This window comes from Sminthopsis crassicaudata, chromosome 3, assembly GCF_048593235.1.
Source record: "Sminthopsis crassicaudata isolate SCR6 chromosome 3, ASM4859323v1, whole genome shotgun sequence".
NCBI classification, from domain to species: domain Eukaryota; kingdom Metazoa; phylum Chordata; class Mammalia; order Dasyuromorphia; family Dasyuridae; genus Sminthopsis; species Sminthopsis crassicaudata.
Genome location: NC_133619.1, coordinates 150237912 through 150253838, shown reverse-complemented (window position 1 = coordinate 150253838; position 15927 = coordinate 150237912). Strand labels below are relative to the sequence as shown.

The 15927-nt window shown below is 34.9% G+C and overlaps 1 protein-coding gene across 11 annotated transcripts in view; it reads right to left on the bottom strand.

Moving 5' to 3' along the window:
• The window catches only part of MBNL2 (muscleblind like splicing regulator 2), a 172457-nt gene extending 157048 nt beyond the window's left edge, over positions 1-15409 (bottom strand). For 9 of the 11 annotated variants that reach the window (XM_074299381.1, XM_074299378.1, XM_074299383.1 and 6 more), the window contains exon 1: positions 15179-15409. The gene's annotated coding sequence lies outside the window, so the exon portion shown is untranslated. The remainder of the gene's footprint in view (positions 1-15178) is intronic. The other 2 variants (XM_074299386.1, XM_074299387.1) reach the window with 2 other exon arrangements.
• Between the last annotated feature and the right edge of the window lie 518 nt (positions 15410-15927).

Genomic DNA, 15927 nt, shown 5'->3' with positions numbered 1-15927 from the left:
TTCTTCTCTGCCTCTATAAAATGGACATTTCCTTTTTGTTTGACCTGATCAATATTTCCCATACCTTTCTGAATTTAGTATATATGTATGCTTTACTCCTCTAAAGATATAGTAAGGTCTTTAAAAATTGGGATCATGGTCTTGTATATCTCCTGCATTTATCTATGGTGCTAGGTATGCTGTAGCTATTCAATAAATATTTTTGGAATTAAAATTATTTTAGCTCATGACTTTGGATCTCATTTCTGCTTGAATGTAGAGAAGGGAATTTTTATATCCCAGTTACTTACAAGAAATTCTCTGATAGTTCTCTCACTACTTCTATTTTCATTCTTAACCCTTATGTTGTCCTTACATACTGCTAAAGTGAACTTTGTCATACTTCTTGTTTGTATGTGATTCCTCTGGTTTTTAACTCCAGCTCTGTATCTAAAATGTGAAAGAACCATTGCAAATAATGAGCTGTAGGTGAAATAATACACAGATATTATGGTATGTACCACCTCATACACTAAACTAGGACGCTACTTCCAGGTGGGAGGAAAAGGTTGTTGGTTCTAGGAAAAATCTTAAGCCTTTGCCTGATTTGTCCTAGGGAAACAATAAATGGTACAGTTACTTTTCTTAGAATTAAAGGGCAAGAATAGACTGAGAAGTTATCTGATCCATCATCTTTTTGGCCCCCAGTAAAACCTTATGTGTATATTTATATAATTGATATTAATGATGTATAAGAGGCAGGTGGTTAAAAGGCTCCCTCCTGTCTCCTTCCTTTCAGTCTCCACACATACACAAACACACACATACACATATCTATATGACTGATTAGCTCAGTTGGTAATAGCTTTGAATTAATGAGATTAAATTCATGACTTTGATTCCAATATAGGCAATTAGTTGTTCTCTGTTCCACAGCCATGGGTTTCAGGATTCTCACAGATGTGTGGGTATAGGTGAACACAGAGTGAGCTAGGTGAGAAGGTGACTATTACTGCTAAACCTTTCCCATGTTACATATATATCACTTTGTCACAAATGTCAGTTCCTTAGGTATGTTTGTCTCTAATTTAGATCTCAAGTGGTGCTCAAAATCAAAGAAGTAGGTTGGTCAGTTTTGTAAGAAGTGTTATACATCTTATGTGGTCAAAGGTTATAAGAACTGCCTGTTTTTGCGATGATTAAGCAACCAGAAAACATTAAAAGTTTGGATTCTGAAGAAAAGTATCTACTTTTCTCCTTCCCTCTTTCAATCCATCATCCTCTTTCTGAAATGTGAATGAAATTTCCAATAAAGTTTCCAATAAAGCTGGAATTTCAGGAACCAATGAGAAGCAACCCCCTGCCCCCAATAAGGTTTAATTTGCTTCTTTGGCATTACTAAAGTAAAGCTACCTGCTCAGATACACATTCTTAGGAAAATACTTATTTTATTTAGCATTCATGCATATTCAGAGCTTTTAAGTTTATTTAGAATAAGAGTCTTTGTTTTATTTTAATCTTGGACCACTTTGGCAGTCTAGTGAAGTTTATGGATTTCTTCTCAGAATGATGTTTTTAATGAATTAAATATCCCAAAGCACAAAACTTATTAAATAAATATTAAAAGTATATATATTATATATATATATGTATTTAAAAGAATAAGATCACAGATTGAGAGCCTCCAATCTAGGAGAATGATTGAGTGCTTCTGTTTGTATAATTCATAATCTTTATTTATTTAAAAAATAACATGTCTATTCTGGCTTAAACAAATATTTTCCATATTATTTCCTTAATGGTGAAAAAATTGCTAACAATGCTCTCAAAAATAATTTTTTCAATCATTTATCATTTGTTCATAATTTCCCCTCTAAGATGAGAATGGTCTGATGCTACCCGAATTACTGAAATCATGTTGCAGTTATAAAGTGCTAAAAGCATACGATATTCTTTCAACAAATAACTGATTAATATATCATGTGCTGGTGTTATAATCATTATAAATATCATTGTTATCCACTAGCATATGCTAGGTGCTCTCATTATTATTGTATGTCTTGTAGTACATTTTATATGTTAGTTTAATATTCTTGTTATTCTCTCTTAATATATACTATGGACTAGTGTTATCATTGTTGTTGTTCATTCATTCATCTAGATACAACTCTTTGTAATCCCATGGCACACTCTTCTTCTATCCTCCAGTATTTCCCAAAGTCTATCCAAGTTCATGTTCATCACTTCCATGATAATATCTATCTCATCTTCTGTTGTCCCCTTCTCTTTTTATCTTCAATCCTTCCCAACATCAGATCTTATCCAATGAGTCCTTTCTCATTATGTGGGTCAAAGTATTTAAGCTTCAATTTCGGTATTTGTCCTTCCGCACTGGTGTTAACAGTTACTATTATTATTCTCTAGCAATAACTATATACTAATGTTATTATTTTCCTCAAGCAAAGTTTTGCACAGTTGCTCATCATAACATGGTGATAAGTCTGCCATTTACATGCTATTCTAGTTAACCATGTATTCTGGTAGCTCCTAAAAGATGAAGTGATTTTCCAAGGGAAAGAGTTGTAAAGTATTAAACTTCCCCCGGAACGCCCAATCTGATATTCTCCACTAATCCACACAAGGCTTTACAAGTGGCTCAGTTATAAATGATGTTGGCTGAATGAAGACCTGCCTAGTTAAGTACTCATCAACAGAGAACTGGCCACTGAGAGTTAAGTGGCTGTCACCATAGAACTAATGAAACCATTTATTAAACATGAAAGGATGGCAGTCTGCTCTGGTAGAAGGAGTCCCTACACTCATAAAATTACATATCTTTTGAGATATTTAAGAGTCAGATCTCAAGCTCTCTGTTTTCTTATAGTAACTCCTTTATGTGAAAGACTTTTGTTTATATGAGGCACTATTTGCATGTAGAGACTAAAGGAGATGGCTTGGGAGTGACTAAAATAATATATATTTTTTATTATTTAAGATTTCCTTTCCTTTCAAGTTTCCTGTTTGAGATTTAAACTACTTTGGTTCAAGGAAAGAAAGAATAATTGCAGCTGCTCGTTATTTGTTTCTCCCCAAAGGTTTAGAGATGTGCTGTGTCCAGCAGTTCCCTATTTCAGGCCTAAAAGATAGAAGGAAGCATAGTTTGACATTGGGGGTGAATGCTATTTGAATAGAGGTAAGGGAATGAATGTTAACTAGCTCTTTCCTCCTACTATCCTAGCCAGTGGCAAGTAGCCAACTGCTCTTTTAATTTACTTCTTTGTTCTGGTAAGGATAAATTATGTTCTGCTTAGAGAAGTCTCCACTGGCAGTAGCATTTGGTTGCTCAGAGTAGGAGAAAAAGGCACATGTTAAAGGGAAATTTTGTGTGGAAAAATATTGCTTAATTTTTCTTCTCAAAATGTGAGGAGAGGAGAAAATGCACAAGGGAAGACATGAACAAGTAAATACTTTCTCTTTCTCCTATGAGAATCTGAGAGTATTATAACAACAGGCCCTGTGGGACAAAGATGTGAAGAGAAATCTCTTCCCTTACCTTCCTAGCAGATTCCTCAATCTTGACCTTGGGAAACTAGCCATCATTCATTCTCATTAATGTCTGAACATGCAGGTATGATTATTATTTTGGATAACAAAATGTACATTAGAACCTATATTTGTACTAAACATATGGTCTTGGATTAAAAAAAAAAATCAGAAAACAAGACAGAACACTTCACAAAACCACTATCAGGATTTCCAGGATCCTACCAACCAACAACAGAACTCTTTATGTTGTGAACTGATGCACCTCTTACATTAACTCCTAAGGACCCATGAGAGAAAAAATGGCTAAGTGCCAATGACCTAAAATATACCTTTACTGATTAACTTTAATACAACAATTCAGAATTTTGACCTATTCAAACATACCTAATGAAGAAATATTTTCTCATTATCTTCCACACTAATTATTAAGACAGAAGCCAGAGACCAGAACTTCAAATAAAATTCCACAGGGAGAAGGCAATTAGCTCTAGATATACTATGTGGTTGATAAAGAGAACAAATATAAGTCAAAAAACTCCACTAGTTTTAAAGTGCCACCAACCTTCATGTTGGACATAGTTAGTAAATGGCCTCCAGCCATTCCTTACTCAAAAACACCGTATCATAGTGGAAAGAGTGTTGAATTGACAGTTAGAAAACCTAAGTCTGAGGCCCAGCTTCTCTACTTACTGGCTATGAGACAAGCCATTTAACCCATCTGACCTTCAAGTTCATCATCTATAAAATGGGTATTTGTACTATCTACCTCAAAGGATCTTTCAAATTGCAAATTGTAAATCATTATATTGATATGAATCTATAGCTGTGAATCACTACATCTTCACCTCCTATAAAAATTATGTTCTCTTTCCTTATTTTCTATTTATTTATTAATTATGGTTTGAGTTCCCCATCACGAATTAAAGCAAAGAAGGAAATTTCTGCTCCCTAGTGGTCAAGTAGAAATCTGTGATTAAAAATATGTATTATATATGTGTACATATTATATATTTTTTTAAAAAAGCAAAAACAAGTTGTATAAAAGAGATCAAGCTTATAATTCATTACTTTAAAACACACAAGCACATACACAGCTCCAATATTAAAAACAATAGTAGCATTCTTATAATCAACAACATTTGTAAAAATTGGGAATGGATTCAAGATATGGGCTTTTAAGTTAAATTCATACTGTGGAATTTTCAGTCAAAAACTGAAGAGCTCACATTGATACAAAACATGAAAGCTTCAAAGCAGATACAGGTCCTTCTTTCTACAGAATTAAATATGGTTACTTTATCAATAATATGGTATCAAATATCCTTCTTCTTCTATATTTCTTTGATTGGTTGATCCCTGAGTAGGCTTGGGTGAGGAGAACATTCCTTTTCCCTAGGTAGCAGCTAGATAGCACATTTGATAGAATTCTGGGCTTAGAATCAGGAAGACCTCAGACATGTAGTTTTACACCTTATGAAGTTGTATGACATTGGGTAAATAATTTACCCTCTATACCCCTCAATTTTCTCATCTGTAATGATTATATTATAATAATTATCGTACCTACACTCCAAAGTTTAAATTAAATGATATATTTATAAAGAACTTGTAAATCTTAAGGATTGCATAAATATTTTCATCATCATCATCATCATCATCACCACAATTTCTATAAAAGGATAGAAAGTTAGTTCTATGGGTTCTGACAGGATCTGGCATGGGATTTAGCTCCTCAGATGAACCTGGCACATTCTTATCAGAGAATTTTGCTGTCTCTGCATGACTTTGGGGGACTGATTGAACTCAAGGTCATGGTCAGAAAACACAAAACTATTTGTAAATTTTTAAAATCATTTTTGAGCTACAAAATGTACAGTTTGGTACTTGTAAGGCCTTATCTAGAAATTGTTCCCAAAACTGTTATATTTTCATGGATATGAAGAAATAAGTATATTCTAAAAATATACATAGTTTCACTTTGAAAATAATTTTCACTCTGTGGTGGTGTTTTTTGTTTGTTTTTGATAGTTATATCCCAAGGAACAGAATGTTTTAGAGCACCTTATTTTCTCCTGGCTGTAAGGTACAGGGTGTTTTAAAGACAGATCAAAACTGGATAGTGGGTTCCTGGACTCATGTATATTACTAGCTGAAACAAAGACTGATAGCTCTTAGATAATCTATTAATCAACATAGAAAGACAATAGACCTAGGATTTTAAAGTTGTTTTGCTTAACACTTGTTTCCACCTGGCTCTTAGATGTCCTAATAGGGAATTTGGAGCAAAGGTTCTTGTTTATGTCCTGGGGGAAATTGTGGTCCACAAAATATTTTGTCTAGTTTTTAAGAGGTCTCTAAATCAGCTCAGGGAGGATTGCAGAATGGAAGCAGGCCTATTAGACTCTCAGTCTAGTGTTCTGACCACTATCTGGGAAAACTAATCTAAACCTGATTTAAGAAACACACTTCCGAATGAAAACAAAACCACACTGCAGACATGTAAACAAACACATCCTCCTTCCCTGGCCTGCTGAGGTTGGACAGCAGGGGCTGAATCCCTTGTGAGGGTGGGGAGGATCTGTCTCCACAGAAACATGAGCTGGTGGCAGGTTATATACACAATAAGCAAACTCAGGCAGAGACAGAACATCCATCTTGAGCCACTCAACAGCTTGGAAATGGGAAAGTGATAGGACTTCAGCTGTTTTCTAGAGACTGCTACAGTTTTTGCTTCTCACCTTGATTTTTGGGAAGAGTTGTCATAGTTGAGGGAGCTTGGTACTGTATGACCCTTCAGTGGAGATGCTTAAAGCCATTTCAGGTTTGGACAAGTAACAGGCACCACACACATGCCAGGGAACTACTCAGGCAGCAGCATTCCTCAATTTCTAAGGGCTTCTAACCATCTATCAAAAACATCAGGAGATAGTAATCTTAGAGTGGCTAGATGAATGGTACAATGGTTTCTCTAATTTCTTTCTTTCTTTCTTTTTTTTTCTTTTCTTACTACTATCCCACTGAAGTACTTTTCTTCCTCATAACTGCAGCTTAACCCTAACCCCCAAGTGGGGTCATGAAGAGTCAGAAACAATTGAAATGACTGAATAATAATAACAAAATTAAATATTAAATGTTGTCACTTCTATTGTTCCCAGATGCAATAGGGGATCAATAACTTTTATTAAGTGTGTATGGAGGACAGAGAGAAAGGTTGCAGTAATATAGTCAGATCAAGTTGAGGCAGAGAGACTAGTTAGGAGGCTCTAATAATCGAAGTTAAAGGTGAGGAGGGGCTAAACTAGGAAAATGACAAGAGGAAGACCACAGAGAAGTGGTGGATGGAGAAACACAAATGACCTTTACCTCATTATATGCTGAAATTCATATGATAAACCATTCAAATAAAATACTTCCTCTTCCCACAAGGCACACACATGTATATGCAGTTGAAAAATGTACCGGGTTTTACTAATATAAAAACTCTTCTGAGATTAAGTTTCTTGTTACTAGTGAAATACTAACTTTTTAAATCTGTCTCACTTTCAATCCAAAAACCAAATTAATTTCTCACCTTTTTCATGCTTATATATGAAACAAGTGTTTCCCTTTGAACCACTGTTCTAAAATGTATTATAATTCTAACCTAACATTAACCTTCAATTGTATTGTTGCTATTACATATGATACTTCTCAGAGAAACCAACAACTATAGACATCAAGGTTAAAAAAAAAAAAAAAAAAACAACTTAGGGAAAGCACATTGCTTCCTCCAGAGCCAAAGAAATTGGTATGTTATTGAATTCCAGATTTCTTCTTGGAATTTTCTCCACCCCTAATGTTTTACATTGTGCCTGGAATGTAATAAGTAAGTAATAAATGTATTGTTTTTCTTTCTTTCCTCTTTTGGTGTCTATGATGCTGAACTTTTCTAATATTCTTTCTATATCACTACTCCTTTTTCTTTCTCTTTTTTCCAGTGCCTCTAACCATAAATGTTTTTTTCAAGGCTTGGTCTTTGATTATATCTTCCTCTCTTTCTTTGTACTCATTCAGTAAGCTCAACAATTCTTCTATGTGTAACTATGACCTCTGCAGATGAATCATAACACCATAGCTCATACCTCACTTTGACTTCTCTGGATTTCATTTTCCAACTTCTGTATGCCCTACAAGATGCCCCTTTTAGATTTTTGTTCTCAAACTTACCATGTGGAAAATTGAACTCACCTTCCTCCCCGCCCTAAATAGATCACTTTCCCAAATCTGTTAATGCCAATAAATAATGCCAATAATGCCATCTTTTCCATTAGAAACCCTTTACTCTTCTTTATTTTGACATGTACAGTCATTCAACAAAGCTTTTGATTGTTTTTTATTCCCTTTCAAAATATCTTTGAAATTCAACCTTTCTTCTCCATTCCTATTGCCACTTCTACTCCAGGCCTTCACTGTCTCATGCCTGTGTTGCTGCAAGAGTTTTATATCTGGTCTCATTTTCTCTGGTCTCTCCTTCCTCCAATTTATCTTACATAATGCTACCTGATCAACTTTCCTGGAATAGCTGCCTCACTGTCTACCTCATTAATCTCAAACTCTTCTGCCAGTTTTTCCCCCCTTAAGGTCCTACATAATATGGTCTCATTTATATATACAACTGGTTCTCCCTTTATTTCCTAATATGGAATCTCTTCTCTAAATTCAAGTTATTGTTACCCATTGATGCCAAACTCACTACCATTTATGTATTTCATGTTCCTGATGTTTTCCCCTTCTGGAATCTCATACACACACACACACACACACATAATATGTATACATATATACATATATAAATGTGATATATATTTATATATACACATATATGTATATCTTTTTTTCCCCTCTGCTAATCTAGATACTTCTCTAACACTTTGTACACTTTTAATTAGCATCTGATAGTCTAAGATTTTTTTTTTCAAATTATTTCAATTTTATTAGTCTATCTCTAGTTAGAATGAAAGCTCCTTGAGGTCAGTGAACATTTTTTACACCTCCTTCCATCCTCAAATCATGATGGTCATAAAATAGGAACTCCATAAATACTTTTTGATTAATGAGTTGCTGTCAGAGAGTTTTTTTTTTTTTTTTAAGTAAAGAGATGGAGCCAATTTCTAATAATTTCTAACTATAAATTGCTGGTGAGGCGTTTAACTCAATTATTATTTCAAAAGGCCAGACAAGATAGTCCTATGTCAAACAACAGTGCAATTTTAACTACAAATTATTTTATTTCACTAAATACTATATTCATACACACTCACTCATTTACACATGATATTGATGTACTATAATTTAAACTGTCTACCTGATGCAAATTTTAAGCATATTAGAATAAAAGCAATTAACCTCCCACCTTTAAACTTTTCTTTCATTTTCTCTTTACTCCATCCCTCTCTCTGCCCTCCACTCCCTCTTTGTCCCTTCTTTTTTTCTGCATTCATATTAAAATCTTAAGTATCCTCAGAAATATGTTTCAATTATCTCAAAGATAAAAGTCTATCAATTTTACCTATCAATAAATTTTCTAGTACATTTTATCCAAAAACAATTATCTCAAAGATAAAAGTCTATCAATTTTACCTATCAATAAATTTTCTAGTACATTTTATCCAAAAACCCATTGGGAGAACCAAATATGGGAATAAAAAGACTAACAAGCAAAAACACTAAAATAAATTGAATTAATAAAATGTGTTTGTATTATTATAGTTTTCTTCATAACCACCTCTATTGCAGGAATTTAGAATTTTATGAGCAATGTATTAGTATTATCTAGAGACCTGGATTCAAATTCTGCCTATTTCTTACTTGTATGACCTTGAACAAGTCACTTAAAGTCTTAGGTTCCTCATCTAAAATTACACAATAGGACTAATGGATCTGCAAACATTTCCAGCTGCTTTAAGTTTACAATCCTATCACTTTATAAGGGCCCAGGATAAAAATGCAAATTAATATTAAAATTTAGAATAAAAATCATATATTCTGACTTCCAACAAAGGACTTTAAAAAATTAGATTGCACAATTCTCAAATTTACATTAATCTTTGCCATTACTGAACCCAACCTGTTCTTTTGCTCCAAGGCTGTACTAATAATATATATTGTCCAGTAGGATACTTGGAGGAGGTGCTGGCTAGAGAGAAGTGGGAACAGGAGGATGGAAACTGAAGGCTTCATGATATCCCCAAACTATTTACTGATCCAGAAAGGCTAGCATAGCTTATTCTTGTTTCTAAGATTTGATCAGGAAATGAGATTTTGTTTGTTTTGTTTTAGCTATATTTTGCCTTTGAATGTCTCATTTAAAGAATTTAAGGAACTTTCAAAAAAATTTGTCTTTTTTTCCAAGAATTCAAAAACACAAGAATATACATAGAAAAAAAAATCCTTAAGATGATAAGCATTAAATCCATTTCCAGGATAGGGTCTGGACATTTGATATATTGATACAGGGATTCTGAGATGAAGCAGCTCTCTCTAACAATGTAGGCCAACATTTTCTCTGCAACTTAAAAATATAAGAGACTTAACAAGGGTTAGACATATTATGGATCAGTGGAAGAACCTGACCCCAACTCTTCCTAGGACTGAAACCACCTCACTATATCCTATATCATATCTCCTGTATAGGTGGTTCCAAAAACTTCTAGAAGAGTTATTTCTAGATTCAACCCAAATTTGGAATTATTGGTTCTCCTTCACTGGTTCCTAAACTCATGTCACACACAACCTGATCAGTCTTTTGGCTTAATATGCTTTCAGCATTTATGTACCATATCATAACTATATTAATTTGTATACTTTTTATTTTACCATACTTTGTATGTTTGTGGATGTGCATGTGTGTAGAAATTGTATGGACATCCAATTACTGTTTATTGTAACTTCTTAATGGCAGTTCCAAGCCACACTCATGTTTGTATATACATATATGTGTGTATGTAAAGACTTTCTGAAAACACATGCCTTTTAAGGGTCTCCTATGGTACTCTAACATATGTTTCTTACCCAATGCGGCATTTTTACATTAAATGTGATCAAGTCAAATATCTAGGGCATACCTGCTGTATGGTTTACAAAACTAGGTATCCAAGTTCAGAGAATTATATGCATCTGTGATGAATTTTCAAAGCTCAATCTCCTTTCCCCAGCTTTGGGACTTTCCCAGGTGGCTTTTTCCTATCACCTAGCTGGTACATGCTTAGGAAATGTAAATTAACTTTAATAGTAGAAAAAGAAACATATAATTAGGAAGGTAAATATGCTTTTAAAAAAGATCACAATGCCCTGAGGGCCAGGAGTCACTTTTCCTTGATAGATTGAAGACTGTGGGTTCAATCAGATACACTCCCCACGTTGTAGGAGAATGGGACTAAGTCCAAGATTATTCCCTAATTGGTTGGAGTCCAGAAATTCTAAAATGATGTGAACATGAGCCCTAACAGAGAACTGCTACGGGACAAACTGTGAATGTAAAACACGCACCCAGTGATTTCATACTCTTGGAATTTTCATTGTTTTTTTATATTCAATTGTGGTGATGAAGAGTCCTTATATTTCCAAAAAGAACCACTACCAAATCTGATCCCAAACTGGATATAATTTAATTGTTTGAAGGGTTAACATTACTAAGTTAAGTATATACATTCCACAATGATTTCCCTTAAATTACAATTTTGTAAACCATACATCAGGCATGCCCTAGCCTTCATGCATTAGATAATGGACTTCATCCATTAGATAACAAACTCTTTGACAGAGACTAAATGGAGGCAAAAAAATGATCCTGTCAACCTTTATTTCAGAGTGTTGATATCTATCATAGCAAAGGGAATTTTCTATACTAAATCTTGCTTTAAAAAAAAAATTGAAATTGCTCAACTTTACACAGAAAATCTTCTTGTCTTATCTTTAAACATTTAACTTTTTGTGCTAGAAAATTGAAACATCTCAGGCCAACCCATACAGTACAATTTGTACTCATTTGTTTTACACAATCCTGCTCATAATACTAATTTTTTTTTACTCTTTAATATGATTATTATCACAACTGTAACTAGCAAGATTTTTAAAAAAAATCTCAGTTGATCAAAAAACTTGGAGTAAAAAGTTCTATAAAAAATTTATAATAAACTCTGGTATTTATTTTCTTGCCTCATTATATTGAAAGAGAAATAAGTATAAAATGTCAAATTACTTGACTGCACTCATGGCACCCTCAACTCATCACTCCTGCCAGGCACATCTACCTGCTAAAATTCATTAGTCTTCAGGTTGGCCTTAAAGGACTAACTCCCACCTGAGTAAGAAAAACATCAAGGTTTCTAGAAGCAATATCAGCTCAAATTGATTACAGATACTCAGTCTTTTCCTTCTCTTTTAAAGGACTTGTTGACCTGCCAATCTCCTGGCAAGTTTCCTGACCTGCACCTGGGATTTGGGACCACAAAGTGTCTAAAGTAGAAATGACTGCAGTGTTCACCTATCCCTGAATTGTAAATCCTCTTTCTGAATTACAGTTTCACCTTTTTTATTTCTGACCTCTCAGCTGGACTCTGATTCTTCCTACCAAACTATCCATATAGACATTCCTGTAGTTTTTCCATCCTTGTCTGCCTGTCTAATACCAACATTGCCTCATTCCTAGTTGGGCCATGTTATCCTCCTGCCTAGTTTGATGAATTCAGATATCTAAAGGGACAAAGAGGTTTCTCTACTATGTAATTATCACCCTAAAACCCAATATACAAACAGTCACTTGAGATTATAATGTTTCTTCATTAATCAGAAAGCTTTACTTGGCACAATTTCAAAAATGTTTGTAGGATGGTAACACAGTGTAACTTTTGGTTTTATTTTAATCTAAGCAATTCAAGGTGCCTTTCCTGCTATCTTTTCTTGAGGATAGCATGGAAAGATAAGAAGAAAACATCTCCATTGTAAGTGACCCAAATTTAACTTCAGGTAAGACACACTTTTCAGCTCCCTTCTCAACACCTAATCCTTATCTCTTGCATACAATCTTGGCTGCCTGGTCTTGAATACCCATGTAATATGCTGAAATTTTGGACCTGGCTACCATACTTATTTTTCTAATTTATTTTTGCTATAAAACAATGAATTAAGCTAGCCTTGAAAAGAAGCAGTCAAACAGCAGTGATAACTATTTTATTTGAAAGAATTTTTTTTAATTTACTCTCTCCTGTGTTTTCTATGTTCACAAACTTGCCACAAGAGCCAAACAAAATAACATTAAGTCTTTTCTTAAAAACAAGATCTATAATTAGAATTTTTTTTTATTTACACAGTCTCTGTTGTGTTAGTTCTCTCACTGTGCTCTGTTTACCTGGGAAAATTAGTCTTGCAGGATAAGTATGAAAATTTCCAGAAAAATAAAACTACGCAAGACTGTTAAGGGTTAAGTATACAATGACCATACATCTTAATTCTGGGACGCCTTTGCCTAGACAGTTTCATTAATACTAGGGCTTTATGCCTTTGTACATTAAAGACATAATTTTACCAAGGGAGAAACAACTTTTTTGAATATAAAAGATCTCATACTCCTGAAAATTACAAGGTAATGGGGACAGTGTTGCTCACTTTAAATATGGAAACACTGCGGTAGTGACTTGGCTAAGGTTACACAATCAGCTAGTGTGAATATAGAATAGGATCTGAAACTCTGACACAAACTGTTCTAATCAAAATTCTTTCGTAAAAAGCTTGCTATTAAAGACAAACTTGCATATGGATGTCTAATAATAGCTTCCCACCTGTGCCGCATTAACGGCTATCACCTTCCTGTTCTTCTGGCCCTCCTGGACCAATGTATGGTGGTGGTATAGAGTCTTTGCACAGCAGCAGCTGTTGCCACCATCCTGACTACCCTTGGACTCTGGTGGAAGCTGCCTCCTCAGTCCTTGTTCTGGGGAGACTAGATATGGTGGCAACTGTCTGTATGCACCAAAAGGGAGGATGGGCCAGAGAAGCTCTCTGCTTCAGTGTGCCAGCACCTCTCGTCATTCCCTCCCCCCCTCCCAATCCGGGCACCAGACAGAAGGCCTTTACTGTCTGATTATCAGGCAGGTATTAGGTAGAAACCCTCTTAACAATTCAGGTCAGTTCAGAATTTAGACATTTCACCATTTGAAGACATAACTCAGGACCTGTCGATCTGGAGTTAAAATTCTTCTCACCAGAGCCTGAATACAAGAACAGACAGCAGAAATAGTTGGGAGATGACGTCAGAAGTTCTGGGCTAGTGTCCTGCACTTCTCCTTGAAAGTAAAATCAGTGGGTCTAGAAGAATCGATGTGGCATTGGACTTGTTTTTAACTAAGTCATTGGGCTAGTCTATGGAAAATTAGGTGAGAGTCCTTAGAAAAATTACTTTTCTTTATAGATAAGAAAATGCCGTTTAAATGTTGTTTTAGTCTTACATTAATAAACATCCAATTATAAAAAAAAAATCTTTAAATGTAACCATTGTTAATGTGACAGTAAATGGTGTTTTGAAGAGCATTCTCTGTGGGGCGAAGGGAAGAGCTAGGCTTTCTTTCCTCGCTTCAGTGCTTGCTAACTATTCTGAAAATGTTACACATTTATTGTAAACACATGCTTCCATGGCCTAACAAAAAGGCACTGATCCCCTCTGCCTTGCAGAATTTAAAACAGAAAGGGCAGTGAGAACTCCTCAACAAATATAGCCCTTCATTTCCCGATGCCAAGCGTGTTAAATATAAATCTTCTCCATCATTTCCCACTCTTAGTTCTCAGGAAGAAAGTTGATATGGTTCAGCATAGTGAAAACACAGCTTTAAAAGCTAGCCTGCCCTCATTAAATTATTCTGCTGGCTGTGTGTTCTCATTAAAAATGCATAAAGATCAGATAATTGCAGTGAGCATTATTCACCCAGCTTTACTTTTTTATATAATGGTTCTACTTCTAAGCTGGAAACAAAGACTCAGCCTTGCCAGAAAAAGAACTGTAAACATTGAGCTACAGTATCAAAAACTTGCCAGAAACTGCCTGGCTATGTTATTAAAAATGTGCTTTTCAAACTCCATTAAAAGGCACAATGTATCTGAGATGTTTCAGTTCTTGGTTTCTAAACAGACTGTTCTTTTTTATTTGGTCAATCATTCTACCGATGATTATTTACAGAGGAGGTTTTTATTTTTTTCTTTCTCCCACCAATTATGAGTCAGTTTTTCAAATCACATAGTCATTGTAAACTTTATTGATTTGAGGGTTAACTATCCCTGTATGAAGCCTTTCCAGAGCAAGCTATGAGAAGGCTATGAAGAATCCAATTAAGTAGCACAGTACTTTTAGAAAGACCTTATCGATCTTTTCCTTAAATAAAATCACGATTTTCTATCTCACCCTTAAATTGAATGGTTTTGATTCAAGTTGTGCTTCCTTTTTTTTCCCTGAAAGGAAAATGTTACGTAAAACTCTAGTCTCTCCTTCAAGCGCTAGCTACATTTGCATCGGAGGAATTCAGTTTCACTGGCTTCCCTAAGCAACACACATGGTATGCAGCACACTGCAGCAAACTCTTTAAACATTCAAAAAAAAGGAGGGGGGGGGCAATGAATCTCCTACCTTATTTAGCTCTGTCTGCTCCTCACGTTTGCAATCGGCACAGGACCATCTGGTAAAATCAAACGGTCAAACCTTTCGCACTGCATCATTAGGAAGAAACGTTCGGGTAAATACTTCTCATTCCCTTTTTATTGTACTCAGCAAGCCTTCTGCCTGGGAATTTTCCCCTCAGATGATGAAGCAAAGACACGGTCTAAACTCTGTTGCTGTAAGACTGCAGCCCTTCCTTCCAACAAGTCCCTCCCAGTCGATGTTAGCCAATCAACAGCCATTTCGTCAGCTCTACTGGTCTGAAACTGGTTGTAATAGGATGACTGACAAGGCAACACAGCACTTGTAATATGTGAAAACAGTGCATCCATACTGATGAAAAAGGAATTTCCCTCTCAGAAGAAAGCAGTCATAGCATGAAGATAAAGTGGCATATAACTGGCAATGCAGGGATATACGAAGCTAAAGACTACCCCCTTTATTTTTAATGGTCTCTTGTTTGCAGGATAGATGCTTTTACAAAATGCAAAATTATGCTGAGCAGAGAAGAAAGAAGGCCACAAATAATAAAACTGAAGGAATCGCCCTATATGACAGGGCAGATTTTTAGAAAAAGAAACAACAACAAAAAAAAAAACTCTACATGCTTCATGAGATTAGTCATTTATCTTTCCAAATTATTTTTCATGATAAAACTAGAGCTCATTAGCGGCAATGCATATTCAAAACCCAAACATGTTGCTAGCTCACGAACACAT